Source organism: Lissotriton vulgaris, unplaced genomic scaffold (assembly GCF_964263255.1).
Source record: "Lissotriton vulgaris unplaced genomic scaffold, aLisVul1.2 SCAFFOLD_1386, whole genome shotgun sequence".
Lineage (NCBI taxonomy): Eukaryota > Metazoa > Chordata > Amphibia > Caudata > Salamandridae > Lissotriton > Lissotriton vulgaris.
The window spans coordinates 238,874-252,738 of record NW_028244137.1 but is presented as its reverse complement, the minus strand read 5'-3'; the positions used below and the strand labels follow the sequence as shown (position 1 = coordinate 252,738).

Sequence of the window (13,865 nt, the reverse complement as noted above, 5' to 3'; positions counted from 1 at the left end):
GGAAAAAACTGGAGGATACAACTGCTCCCACCTGTTTTGTCAAGGAAAGGTCTTCACTGATGTAGATGCCCAGGCTTTTGACCGAGGGTGACTTAGATGGAGGGGCACCCATGCAGGAGGGCCAGAAGCTGGGATTCCAACTATGTATACTCTGTCCAGGCAAGACCAGTTCAGTCTTGCCTGGGTTAAGTTTCAGATGATTGCAGCTCATCCAACTCAGAATGTGGGACATGGTGTTTTGAAATTCTACCACAGAGTCCTTGGTGTTAAGAGGAAAGATGAGCTGCAAATCATCTGCATAGTTGAAGATGGTTACCTTAGCGCTTCTGAGGGAAAACAAAAGAGGACGCAGGTACAAATTAAAAAGCAGGGGAGACAACGAAGAGCCTTGAGGTACTCCACAGTTGGTGGATATGGTGGGAGCTGTAAAAGTGCCCAGTCTAACCGATTGAGTTCGGCCAGAGCTGAACGAGCGGATCCAGCTCAGTGCCGGGCCCCTGAGGCCTGCCTGCTCGACACGGTCGACCAAGATGGTATAGTCGACCGTGTCGAACGCAGCAGAGAGGTCCAACAGCACCAGAGCCTGGTGGATCCCCTCGTCCGCATTCCGCCTCAAGGTGTTCTGCACCGAGAGAATGACTGCTTCGGTCGAATGGCAAGGGCGGAAGCCGGCCTGGTTAGGTGCAAGGAACTCAGATTTCTCTAGGAAAGTAGAGATACTATCACAAACATGGGACTCCAAAAGTTTGGCACAGTATGGCAGCAGAGAAATGGGCCTATAGTTAAGTGGGTCTAACGGGTTGGCTCCTGTCTTTTTTAAGAGGGGAATGAGAAGGGCTTTTTTAAAGTTGCTTGGAACTTCCCCTTGAGTGAGTGATCCATTTAACAAGGGAAGTAAGCCCTCAGGGATGTGGGTGCCTACTTCTTTCAGGATATGAGGAGGGCAGATGTCGTCGGGGGAGCTGGATTTGATTTTTGTAAGAAGTTTGGATAGGGTGACATTGTCAATAAGGGGATATGAATCCAGAGTGGCAGGGTTGTAAAAAATGTCTGAAAACAAAAGAGAAGGCTGAGTGGTAGGGATGCTCTGTTTGATGGTGCAGATTTTATCAAAAAAGAAGGAATTAAGAGAGTTGCAGAGTTCCTGAGTGGGGATTATCGGAAGGGAGGTTCTGTCGCTGGTACTGAGGTTTTCCACTATGTTGAACAATTCTCTGGATTTATTGTGGGCTTTGATTATTTTTTCAGAGAAGTATTCAGTTTTATGTTTCAGGATAAGCTTTTGATAGTCCCTGCGGGCTTTGCGGTTGTTATCCCTGTCTTGTTCTAAATAGGCTGTACGCCATTTTCGCTCCAGTTGACGGACTTCGAGCTTAAGGGTTTTCAAAAAAGGTGTGAACCACCTATGAGCGTCGTTGGGGCGGGAGCGGGGAAAGTTGGTGCAGGGAGCATAAACATCGGCTGCCTGAAGTAGCCAACCTGAGAAAGCTTCTTCCATTTCATCAATGCCCTGGTCAAGTGAGGGAGGGGAGGAAGTTAAGGATCCAATAAAGGTAGGAATGTCAACATTCTTCCACAGTCTAGTTTTTCCTCCTGGCTGGGGTAGGGACCTTTTGCTGCTTTCAATGGTAATGGTGAAATTGATCAAGTAATGATCCGACCAAATGCAGGGCGTGATGGAGTTAATAGCAAGAAGAATGTTTTGAGACCAAATTTGGTCTAAGCTGTGCCCTTTATCATGGGTAGGAAGATGTATATGTTGAGTGAGGTTCATATCCAAGAGGGTTTCTTTAAGACTGGCTGCCTGAGGATCAGACTGAGTAGAGTCCATCCAGAGGTTGAAGTCTCCCAATAGTACGATTTTATCATGGGAGATAGTCAAGGATGCAAGTTGTTCTGCAAAGGATGTGGTAAATGTGGACATAGTTTGAGGGGGGCGGTATAGAAGGATCAGGAGTAGTGATCCTAAGTCAGTATCCAATTTAAAAATCAGATTATCAGATCCTATTAAGTCTAAAGATGGTAAAGAAGAGACTTTATGGGAGCTGCGAATGATCGCAGCGACCCCTCCACCTCTTTTGCCGGCAGGTCTGTCGGCATGCAGGATATAATAGTTCGAGGGAACAGCGGCTAAAATGTCAGGCAGGGATCCTTCATTAAGCCAGGTCTCTGAAAGGAATAAGAAGTCTGGTTGGTCGGCCTGGAGCAGGAGAAAAATATCCAGGTGGTGTTTAACCATGGACCTGGTGTTTAGATATAAGCATTTAAGAGTGGTCACAGAGTTACGAGGGGTTGCAGAAGGCAAGGAGGGCTTGAACTTGGGAGTTTTGGCAAGAATGTATTCGGGCTTCAGAATGCCATATGTGGCAGCACGTTTTAAGGTGTGGGCGGGCGGGGCGAGTACAGCGCTGTCTGGGGGTCTGAGTGATAGCAGCATAGATGAGGAGTATTTAATGATTGGTCCAGGGGTCGTGGCCCCAGGCCCCGGTCTGCCGCGGACGGGCGCAGACGGGCTTGACTTATGCGCGACTTCGGCGCGCATTCGTCGCGCCCGCTGCGCTCCTGTATGCACATTGTTTATAAGGCCTGCCTCCCGGGAGAACTAGACCGCTAGATCCGGTCCAGCTCCACCCAAGATGGCGGCTCGCCTCACCCTCCACACAAACGGCACCAGCCGCGATGGACCAGGGCGGGTAGCAGAGGAAAATCCTATTTAATCAGTGAACTAGTGAAGATGTACAAGACTCGAAAAAAACAAAGAAGGAACAACGGCAAAGAAAGATAAAAAAGAGAAAGGCGCTAAGAAGATTAAAAAAGAAGAAGGCCACAAAAATCAAATCTCAGATTACCACTCCCCTACTTAACGCCTCACCAGATTATGAAGGAAGACCAACACTGCCCCCGACACCGAGTATGAAGCACCAGAAGATACAGGTGAAAACCAACAGCAAAAACCTTTACCAATACTCCACATTAAATCCAAAGGCTACTGATTTCATACACAGCTCGGAAAGTGCAACTTTAAGAGGAACACTCGTAGGACATCCAGAATCACAGAGAAAAGAATCCCAAGTAGAGGAGATAAGATCCAACTACTTACAAATCACAGAGTTATTCCCTATTGATGAGGCTCCACTCAACCGCGGCCGAATCATTAACCTACTGCAACAGATCCAGCCGCTAAAATTTTTTGCGCAAAATGAGATCAAACTAGTAATGTTTCCGGACAAAGCGAAAACAAAAATTGCAATTGTAGAATTCTGGTCCCCAGCCTTACCATGAATTATCCTTAAGGAGAGCGAGATCCTCCACAAATGTGGCTATGACTTTATCCCAGTATTAAAAAATGAAGTCTACAATATGATGTATCCGCTTGAATCCTCTCAAAAAACGTACCAAACCATAAATAAAAAAAACTATCCCTTAGATCAATCAGCAGCAAATCTATTTGTTTCAGTAAAGAATGGCGAAAGGGAAATTTGGAGCAAAAGCACTCGCAGTAAGAAAACAACACAGAGGGATCACTCATGGGACTGGATCTCTGAGACCCTGAACAGTAACAAACAAACGAAGGACACTAGCTCTTCTGTTTAGCACAGGCTTAGTAATCTCTTCTTTGAATATAGCGGGAAAAACTAAAGAAAAAATGGCAGAATTAGTAAAAAACTCTCCCGCTATCGTGGCCCTACAAGAAACCTGGAGTACACAAAATTTCAATCTCGAGGGATACTTCATGATGTCCCTGCCCTGCGGGTCAAGCGGGGGCACGCGAAGGGTGGGATTGCAATTTTACTAAGTGAAGAGTATGACTGGGCCCAAGAAATAATCTCCACGAATTCTTATAATTACCAATGTATTAAGGTTAGGTGCAGGACAAACCTCTCAGACTCCCAAAATAACGTACTAATCTTTAATGTATATATCCCGCCTGGCGTAAAAATGGACGGAATGATGACAGAGATCCTGGATGACATAGATCAAATAATTGAAAGGCATGATTATCCACCGTTGCTCATCATGGGGGATCTAAATGGAAAAGTTTCCAACAAAGAAATATCAAAATGGTCTAACTGGTATGAAGAAGAGGCGCTGGAAATTTCCACACCATTATTCCCCAAAGGGAACAAGGCGGATCAAAGGGGAAAAATTCTACTAGCATCACTCCCAACGCTAAATGGAATAATATTAAACGGGAATGTGGAAGGCGACATCCCCGCTTCAAATACGAGACAGGTGAATAATAGCAACACACTTTTGAACTATATGATATCCAGTCTCGACTTGTTCGGATCCGCCCCACAACTAAAAATAAATTGTGTTCACGGAAGCGATCACGCTATCCTACAGTTATCTACAGAGTGGAAAATACTTCCATGTTCACCTACTCAAATCATGTACAAGCACAGTACAGTCATGGTAAATCAAAACCAAAGGCGGATTTATTGGAACTCAGCGACACTTAATAAGATAACTAATATAATAGCCACTAACCAGCTTCTTCAAACAACACACTCTGTAAACCCAATAATGAATTTTGAACTGATCATAAAAGAACTAACACAACCAAGAACTACAAAGACTAAAAACAAAAATCCAAAATTAGATACTGGAACAAAGCTGCTAAATAAACTGATAAGAGCACAGTTCTTAGAAGCTTCACCATCTAGGCAAGCAGAAATTGACAAACTAAAGAACCAACGGAGGAGAGAAAAAGAAAAACACAAGAGAATAACCCAAGATCAAAATTGGGTGGATCTGCAGATAGCAGCTAAACAGAACAACCAACGTGCCTACTGGACCATAATCGCCAAAGAAACGGGCACGAAAAAAACATTACAAAGTATTCCTGTGCCCCCAAACGAATGGGAAACCTATCTCACTAATCTATACAAATTAAACAATAATTCAGAAATGGCCTATACGTTCTCTAGTAATTCAGAAACTGAAATCTCAAATACAGGAACATCGACTCCCCTCTCTATTGAGATACACATAAGAAGGGCGAGATCAACAGGAGCAACTGGCCCAGATCAAATCCCAATCAAAGTCCTCCAGATCGATCCTAAAGGGTGGAGCAGGATGCTTTCCCCCCTCTTCAACTACATTCTCAGCACTGGGGTAATCCCGAAGTCGTGGAAGGGGAGTATCATCACACCTATACATAAAAAAGGATCAAGACTACAACCTGGTAACTACAGATAAATCGCTTTGCTGGATGCCACTGGAAAGATCTTCACGGCGGAAGTCCTGGATCAACTTAAAAACTGGGCCTTCTCATCTGGATTGATCCCTCGATATCAAGCTGGCTTCAGACCTAAGCATTCAGTCACGGACAATATTGCCATCCTTCAAACTATCCTAGATAAATATGTGTCCATCAAATCTCAGGCTGTTTACGCAGCTTACATCGACTTTTCGACTGCGTTCGTTAGGGTGGACAGGAGAATACTCTGGGAAAAACTTAGTGAAATGGGTATCCCTGACCAGTTACTACGAATATTAATACCACTGCATACAGACACCTGGTGCCAGGTACAAATGGGGAGAGAAAAGGGCCTAACCAGCCCTATCCCGACCCCCAATGGCCTCAAACAGGGATGTCTCCTTGCTCCCCTACTCTTTTCACTCTAGCTCAGTGATATGCCTCAATGTCTCCAGCAAGCACGCAATTTTCCACCAAAAGTTGCCTTCCAAAACATACATACACTGTTATACGCTGACGATATTGTCATATTAGATTTAACACCATTTGGACTACAAAGCAATCTCCAGGCACTGAACAAATATACGGAGGAAAATTACCTAATCCCTAACATTACCGAAACAAAAATAGTTTCTTTTTCAAGAAAGAAAAAGAGTTCTAAATATAACTGGACCCTTGGTGGAGACAAAGTGGATAAGTAAATGAATACACCTATCTAGGCAGGATCTTCACCAAGTCTCTACAAAATCGGCCACACACTGTGAACCTGACCAGAAAATCTGATGTGCACGCGGGAGCTCTTGCAAGACTATACGCAGCGTCAGGACACAGGCATTTCTCTTCTCTGCTCAAGGTATATAGTGTTAAGATACCGCCTGTACTATCATATGCCTTGGAATATATTCCCATAAACCAGTGGAACTTCCTAGATCTAAAAGAAGGAAAAATATTACGGAGACTAACGAAGGTATCACAGGCCGTTCCTGTACAAGCTCTCCGCCTCGAGTTCTCATTAACCAGCTCCTACTCTCGGGAATTGCTAATGTCATCAGGTGGGCATATAATCTCCTGCACGCCGAGGAAGGAACTCTTCGATCTCTGCTCAAAAAAGAAACAATTGATCGTGACTCATCCAAACACGTTTTTAAGAAAAATATGTCAGTTGCCTTTAAGCTAGCGGAGATTAATATCGATTTGCTGCTAGCCTGGACACCATCCCAACTTAAACTCTTTTTGAAACATTTCACCTCAAGGCTGAGCTTTGATCTAGACCTTTTGCATTGTTCTAAACTATCTACATATAAGAATTTCATTGAAACTATAACATACAAGAAAATTCAACAGTACATTGCTTTCAACCCAAATCATTCTGTCAGGAGAGCGATTGTTCTGCTCCGGTTCGGTATTTTACCAGTCAAAACTGTAACAGCCAAATGGCACTTAAAGGAAAACTCTAAATGTAATCTGTGTAATGGAGGAGAGCAAGATGTCGAGCATCTAATGTTTGCCTGTTTAAATCCAAAGGTGGTAACGGCAAGGAAGCGGTACTTGCAAGCCATATACATTAAATGTAGGATTAACTCAGCAAAGGAACTGATCACTCTATGTAAATTCCCGCCAAATGAATTTGTCTGTTATAACTTTTATACATTTTTAAAATCTTTTTTAACATTGTATTAGCACAAGAAATTTTACTGTTGTAAATAACCTGAATTTTATGTTTAAAATATTTGTGGTCCTCAGTTGAGTACCAAAGCAAATAAAAATAAAACTTGAAAAAACTTGAAACTTGACCTGCATATTGTTATTGATCGAAAAAGGTAAGAGAGGCTGGCTAAGTAGAAGGCGTCCCTTTAAAGGACGGTTTCCCTCACCCAGCAGAGGATTCATCATAAGGAATCCCCCTCGCACAATGAAGCCTAGTCATGGTGCGGGCTACAACCCTCTCGCTGCGAGGGAGGAGCTCAGGGATGTTTTGGTTTCAAAAGGGTTCTCATTAACCTCTTCGATGCTCATGAGGGCTCCCGCATGAGGAAACAAACTAGAAACCATGGGCCCGATTCACAGAATGAACTTAAGACTCAATCCTAAACTTACTACTATTTTGGTATTCACAGAATGCACTTACTACTTTTGGTATTCACAGAATGCACTTACTACTTTTGGTATTCACAGAAGTTAGGATTTTGTCTTAAGTCTGTCTTAAGTTTGTTTTAAGACAGACCTAAGACAAAATCCTAACTTCTGTGAATACCAAAAGTAGTAAGTTCAATCTGTGAATACCAAAATAGTTGTAAGTTTAGGATTGAGTCTTAAGTTCATTCTGTGAATCGGGCCCATTGAGTTGTATACTTACTCATACATTGCTCAGTATGTTGTTTTTTGTTCCCCTACAGGTACCACCAGTGAATCCACCATCTTGCTACCCCTGGATCACGGGTCTAGTATCAAACACAGGTTATTGAAACACTTACCATTCTTGTTATTTCTTTTCACTATTACAACAGTAGCTCACTCACTATCCTGAAGAAAGCCATGATACTTTCAAGGTCATGGGCTGAAACATGTCGATTTAAGTTGAGGATGACTTGATCTAATGGTTCCTGTCGTACCTCTTTTTCTCCTTACTGTTTTTAACCCTAGCACAAGGGGTTTTGCTTGGTCTTTTGCTTTCTCGCCCTAAGTGTGGCGGGTAAGCCCCCAGAAGTGGGTCCCGGGCTCACTGTACCAGTGGATTCAAGTTAGCCTGGCTGATGAGGGGGTGAAACACCGAAACTGGTCCCAGGATGCTTATTTCCAGTCCAGGGAGGACCTAACAAGGCAGTTCAGGCTGGACTGTTCCCATGAGGCACAGGGTCAAGACTGATTTGCATATGGCGATGTCTAAACTGGGGTGGCATGGTGAGCATGAGGGGATGAATGTTCTGATTTGCTCGCCATTCCGTCGGTCAATTTTGTTCGTCGCTACTGCTGGAGGTAAGAGCGGTGGGGCAGTTGGGCCGGCTTGAGGGGGTAAGGGGGATTTTGAGAGACAACTACAAGGGAAAATTAATTATTCATTTAATTTTCCCTTGTGGTCGTCTCACTAAATCCTCCCAGCCGGCCCCACCGCTCCTACCTGCAGCGCTGAATAGTGTGTCTTTTGCTTTCTCACCCTAAGTGTGTGAGGTATGCCCAGATGTGGGTCCCGGGCTCACTGTGCCACTGGATTCAAGCTAGCCTGGTTGATGAGGGGTGAAACCCCGAAACCGGTCCCAGAATGCTTGTTTCCGATCCAGGAAGGACCTGGTTTGGCAGTTCGGGCTAGACTCTTACCATGAAGCACAGGGTCAAGACTGATTTGCATATGGCAAGTTCTAAACTGGGGTGGCATGGTGAGCAAAAGAATGATGACTTTACCCAGATCTCTTGACTGGGGGTGAATGTTCTGATTTGTCCTGCATTCCAGCCATCAATTGTGTGTCTTTTGTAAATGTAAATGTCCAGTATTTGTAATGGGCAAACAATTACCCGAAGGTGTCAAGGAGCTGGGGGCCGTTGGGAACATTAAGCGAGTTATTGCCCAGAGTCACATGGTGCTGGGCAGACCCCTGCCATCAGAGCCGGGGATCGAACCATGCTTCAAAGGATTATGGTGGAGGTTTTCAGAGATCTGGAAAACCTAAAGTTTTTCCAAGATAATTTTCTGGTTTTTGGAGAGTCCATTCAGGAACACAGAAACATCTTAAGGCTAAGGTAGGCTAAGGGGGCTGGTCCTACCCTAAGGAAGGAGAACTGCAAGTTCCTTGTAGAGGAAATTGAAAACCTTGGCTGTACGATTTCGGGGAAGGGCATCCAACCTCAAATTTTATTTTTGAAAGCTATTAAGTCTGCACCTATTTGACATGATAAAGACCAGTTACGTTCATTTATGGGCTTGGTCGAATACTACACAATTAATTTTCCCAATTTTGCAAACAAGACTGAGGAATCTAGAATGTTATTGCAGAAGGGGTGTGCTCATTGGGTTAGGGCAATGCTCAGCAAAGTGATTTTGATCGTGTAAGGAGAGACATTTGTGAGGCGGGAATTCTTGCACCTTTTGACACTAATCTTAAAACATTTCTAATGGTGGATGCCAGTGCGCATGGATTGGGGGCAGTATTATCCCAGGTGTGGATGGGTACGCAAAAAACTGTGGATTGAGGGAACGTGAAAGCAACTATTCAGTTATAGAGTTCGAGGCCCTAGCAGCTGCCTGCTCTGTCGAGCATTTTAGGACCTATTTATGGGGTTTACATTTTTGCATATGCACTGATCACTGGTGGTACTGGTAAGGGCTCAGTTAGGCCAGCAAGACTCGCTTCCAGACTTTAGGAGTATTGTTACAACGTTGCCCACATATCAACATGGAAGAACGTGCACGCTGACTGCCTTCTTGTATGTCTTTGGAGTGTCCCGGGGAAAACGGTCACAGTGGGTCTGCCTGGGATCAGGAAGGGGCTTTGGCTTCATTGTGCGATGTGGAAGAATGTAGCAGTAGCTGGGTCTGTGCTGATGAATTGGGTTCGCAGGAAGTCAAGTGGGATGAAAACTGGGGGAGGGTCTCTCAAAGGGGTGTGGCCGATGGTATTAAGGGCGTGGCTTAAAACATCTAAGCTAAAAACCTATGCTTAGCATAGTGTGCCACCAGACAAATATTTTGCTGCTTCTGTCATTGCATTCACATACATAATACAGCACAGAAGATTACACCTACAACAAACTAGGACTATTGGCTTTGTCATTGGTTGTTATTTGTATAAGATAAATAAGCAACAACTATGGCTTTGTTGTATATAATATTGAAAATACTTCCGTTCTGAAATGAGATTGTGAAAGAACTAAAACGAGGCTCTTTGAAGTTACATTAAAGGCAGTGAAGGATGGCACTGCTGCAGAGTCAAGATTTTTTTTTTTCACCCTTTGGGTAAGGTCAAAAATGGGGAGCCCATCTCAGTACCTGCTTTTTAGAACTGCCAGTGAGCACCGGCAGGACCTGGCCCACTTAACGCCTTGGGTGTTCGTACATGGATCGGGACGTAGTGTTGAACAAATAGTAGTGCATGGCGAGCTTAGGGAGAGCATGGTTGGTCCTTCTGTGAGACCATTTGTTAAGATTCTGGATGAACTAACTCTGAGAGACACAAAAGTTCTAATGAGAAATTACATGTTTGTACCACCTGAGGGTTTGAGGTGCTAAAACATTATCGTGAGGGGCACTTAGGGCAAACTTTGGGAAAAAACGGGTGATGGAGAATTTTTGGTGCTCCTGTATGGATGATCAGATCATGGCTTGTGTGTGGATTGTGAAGTGTGTAAGGAGAGGGGAAAATGGCTTAAGACCAGTGTCCTTATAGCAGAAGGACATATTGAGTACCCTGATGCACCTTGGAGTATGGAGTACGATACCCTGAATAATAATTAGGAGAAAACTAAGGCAGAAAAGTGATGTTACAAATTTATATATATGATTTTGTTTAAAGTCCCATTTAGTATCATACCCGGGCCTTTCAGACTCTTAAAACAACAACAACGGGTCGGTATTTATCTTGTGGAAAGGGGTCAACCCTACCTGAGGTGAGAGCATGAAAAGCACAGCAGAGTCATAGTGGGCTCTGCTCAAGCCTGCACGGTGGGGGTGGAGAGGCAGAGGCTAGCACTGAGCTGTCTCCTGCTGCCATAGGTCCTGAAAGTTAGATAAGGAGGCAAAGTGGTTAAATGAAAGGAAGAGTGCACCTTACAAGGTGGCTCACTGCTAGTATTAAGAAGGGGAGGGCTTTCGATCTGTCACCACTCCGGGCAGCATGGGAGGGGGACATTGGTAGGCCCCTGAGAGATAAGGAGTGGGAACGTATCCTTCAGTTTCCCAAAAAAGTAGCTAGGAACCCCAAATTTAAGTTCATTCAATCGATGCTCCTACACAGAGCCTACCTGACCCCACGCCGCATACACATGATGTTTCCTGATGCGAAAAGTAATTGACCCCGATGTGACACCGAGGACGCAACACTAATACACATGCTTTGGCAATGCCCCAAACTAGGATACTACTGGACCACGGTCCATGAATCGCTCCAGAAAGCGGGTGCTTTGACCCGATCTCCTACACTGGAGGGCACGTTACTGGGGTTGGGGCCCTCACAGCGCACTAGAACCGTGGCGGCACGTTTCGCGGACCTGGCCCTGTTGCTGGCGAAGCGTACCATCACGATGAGGTGGAAGTCACCCAGACCTCCCAACCCGGAATTGTGGAGGGCAGAGGTGGTGCGATGGGGTAAGGCAGAGGGAGTTGCACTGCAGAGGGAGGAATACAGAGGCCTGAGGAAAACGCCAATTTCACTGGACTGGTATACCATATTAGGTATGTTTGAAACTGGGGGAGACGATGAAGACGAGGGTACAGGTGCCTCTTCGAATGCACGATAAATGTGTCCTTGGCAGGACTGACATGCACTGCCACTAACCGTGGTGCGCTACGGGGAGGTGCGAGGGGTCCCCGATTTATAATCTCTGTACTGGTCTCGTTCCACCTATGTGTACAGTCGAATGGAGCCATATATTGTGATTCTGTATGTGCCCCAGTCTAATGATTGCTCAATCATATGTTTTTGTGAGAGTGTCGGGTGGGTTTGTTGAGGGTGGGCGGAGGGATAGTTTTGACCGGGGTTTGTATGAACTGTGACGGTTACTGTCACCAACAAAATGAAAAATCGAGACAACTTTGCAATTATATGTTCTAAGCAACCTTATGTATGTATTACTCTGTTTCCCTCCGGGACTGGAAATTTCTGTGACTGCTTTACCTACTATGCTAATAAACAGATTTTCAAAAAAAAAAAAAAAAAATGAAAGGAAGAGTGACTTGAGCTGGCGTGAAATACCCTGGCCTTGTGCACCTGCAGAGTCCAACGTCTGACACATGTCTAGTCATCAATGAAAAGTGTGTACGGGCTGTAGGCAGAGCCAGAAAACACAACCAAAACAATACACTTACGTGTTGGCACTGCCGTAACGAATCCAACAGGCTGTTCTTTTAATTTCCGCATTAAAGCATGCCTTATGCCAAACTGAATTTGATCTGGTGGATAAAACATCATGGTATTTTTCTCTATTTACATTGCTATATACCCTGCTGTGCATTTGAAAAACCCAATAAAGAGTTTAAAAAAAGAAAAAAGAAATAAGCTGCCAGTTTAATTGCACCACTAACACATATTCTCCTATATTTAATGAAATACAAAGTCTCGCTTCCAGTTGACAGCTTCCTGTAAATATTCTTTAGTCCTCTGCATCAGTGGTTTGAAGATGTGAAGTAAAGCTATAAATATTTTTTACAGCAGCAACCGAGAGTGAGACCCTGTATCTTGGACTGTGTGTGTCTTAAAAACATATCTGTGGTATCTAAAACCCAGGTCTTTCCTGCCACAAAATGTTTGATCCTGTGAAATGTGTTCACTCCTGGGGACTGGGAATGGAGGTTCTGTTAGTGGCCACCAGAGGGCGCGCCTCGCTTTCTGAGGAAACCACTGAGCACATTGTATGAAAGGAAAGAGTTTCCTTTTCCAGGCCGGCGGTGGCAGAGACAGCATCAGCACCGGATGCTGACATCACTTCCGGCCCTTTATCTGTTCCCAATCTGCTGCAGAGGAAGAAGGACGCCCTGTCTGTCTGTGCAGTTATCCCCCCCAGACCGCAGATGTGCACCTGCCCCGCCCCGCCCTAGGACGTGGAGAGAGCCTGTAAATGTCTGCACAGGTTTCTACTCAGGTAGGAAATTGTCGGCCCCTTCTGCTGTGTTTGTACAAATAGACGGTATAATCCTGGGGAAATCCCTGTCAGGAGCCGGGCTCCTCTACGGGGTGGGGGTGGGGGAGGGGAGAGGAGGGGAGGCTGTCATTTTGGCCCTGTGGGTGTTTGTGATCATCATCTGTGCAAGGTACTTTGCATCTTACTGCACTATGAGAAATCTGTGCACAATGCACTGCACCTTACTGCACTATGAGAAATCTGTGCATGCTCCACTGCATCTTACTGCACTGAAGAATCTGTACCACAGCACTGCAATTTAGTAAGATGAAGTGCAGTGACACAGATTTCTCATAGTGCAGTCATTTGCAGTGACACAGATCTCTCATAGTGCAATAGGATGCACTGCGGTGTGTACAGATTCCTCATAGTTTAGTAAGATGCAGTGCAGTGTGGGCAGATTTCTCATAGTGCAGCAAAGTGCAAGGTGCACAGATTTTTCACAGTGCAGTATTGGCAGTGCAGTGCATAGATTCCTCATAGTGCAGTAAGATGCAGTGCAGTGTGCACAGATTTTTCACAGTGCAGTATATGGCAGTGAGGTGCATAGATTCCTCATAGTGCAGTAAGATGCAGTGCAGTGTGCACAGATTTTTCACAGTGCAGTATATGGCAGTGAGGTGCATAGATTCCTCATAGTGCAGTAAGGTGCACTGCAGCGTGTACAGATTCCTCATAGTGCAGTAAGGTGCACTGTAGCATGTACAGATTCCTCATAGTGCAGTAAGATGCACTGCAGCGTGTACAGATTCCTCATAGTGCAGTAAGATGCACTGCAACGTGTACAGATTCCTCACTATTTAGTCATATGAAGTGCAGTGAGTGTGTTTAGAGT

At 44.8% G+C, this 13,865-nt stretch overlaps 1 protein-coding gene across 1 annotated transcript in view; it reads left to right on the top strand.

Moving 5' to 3' along the window:
• The first annotated feature begins 12,870 nt into the window (after positions 1–12,870).
• Positions 12,871–13,865, top strand: part of LOC147668136 (uncharacterized) — a 54,096-nt gene continuing 53,101 nt past the window's right edge. Inside the window, exon 1 of the mRNA XM_086948756.1 lies at positions 12,871–12,991. The gene's annotated coding sequence lies outside the window, so the exon portion shown is untranslated. The remainder of the gene's footprint in view (positions 12,992–13,865) is intronic.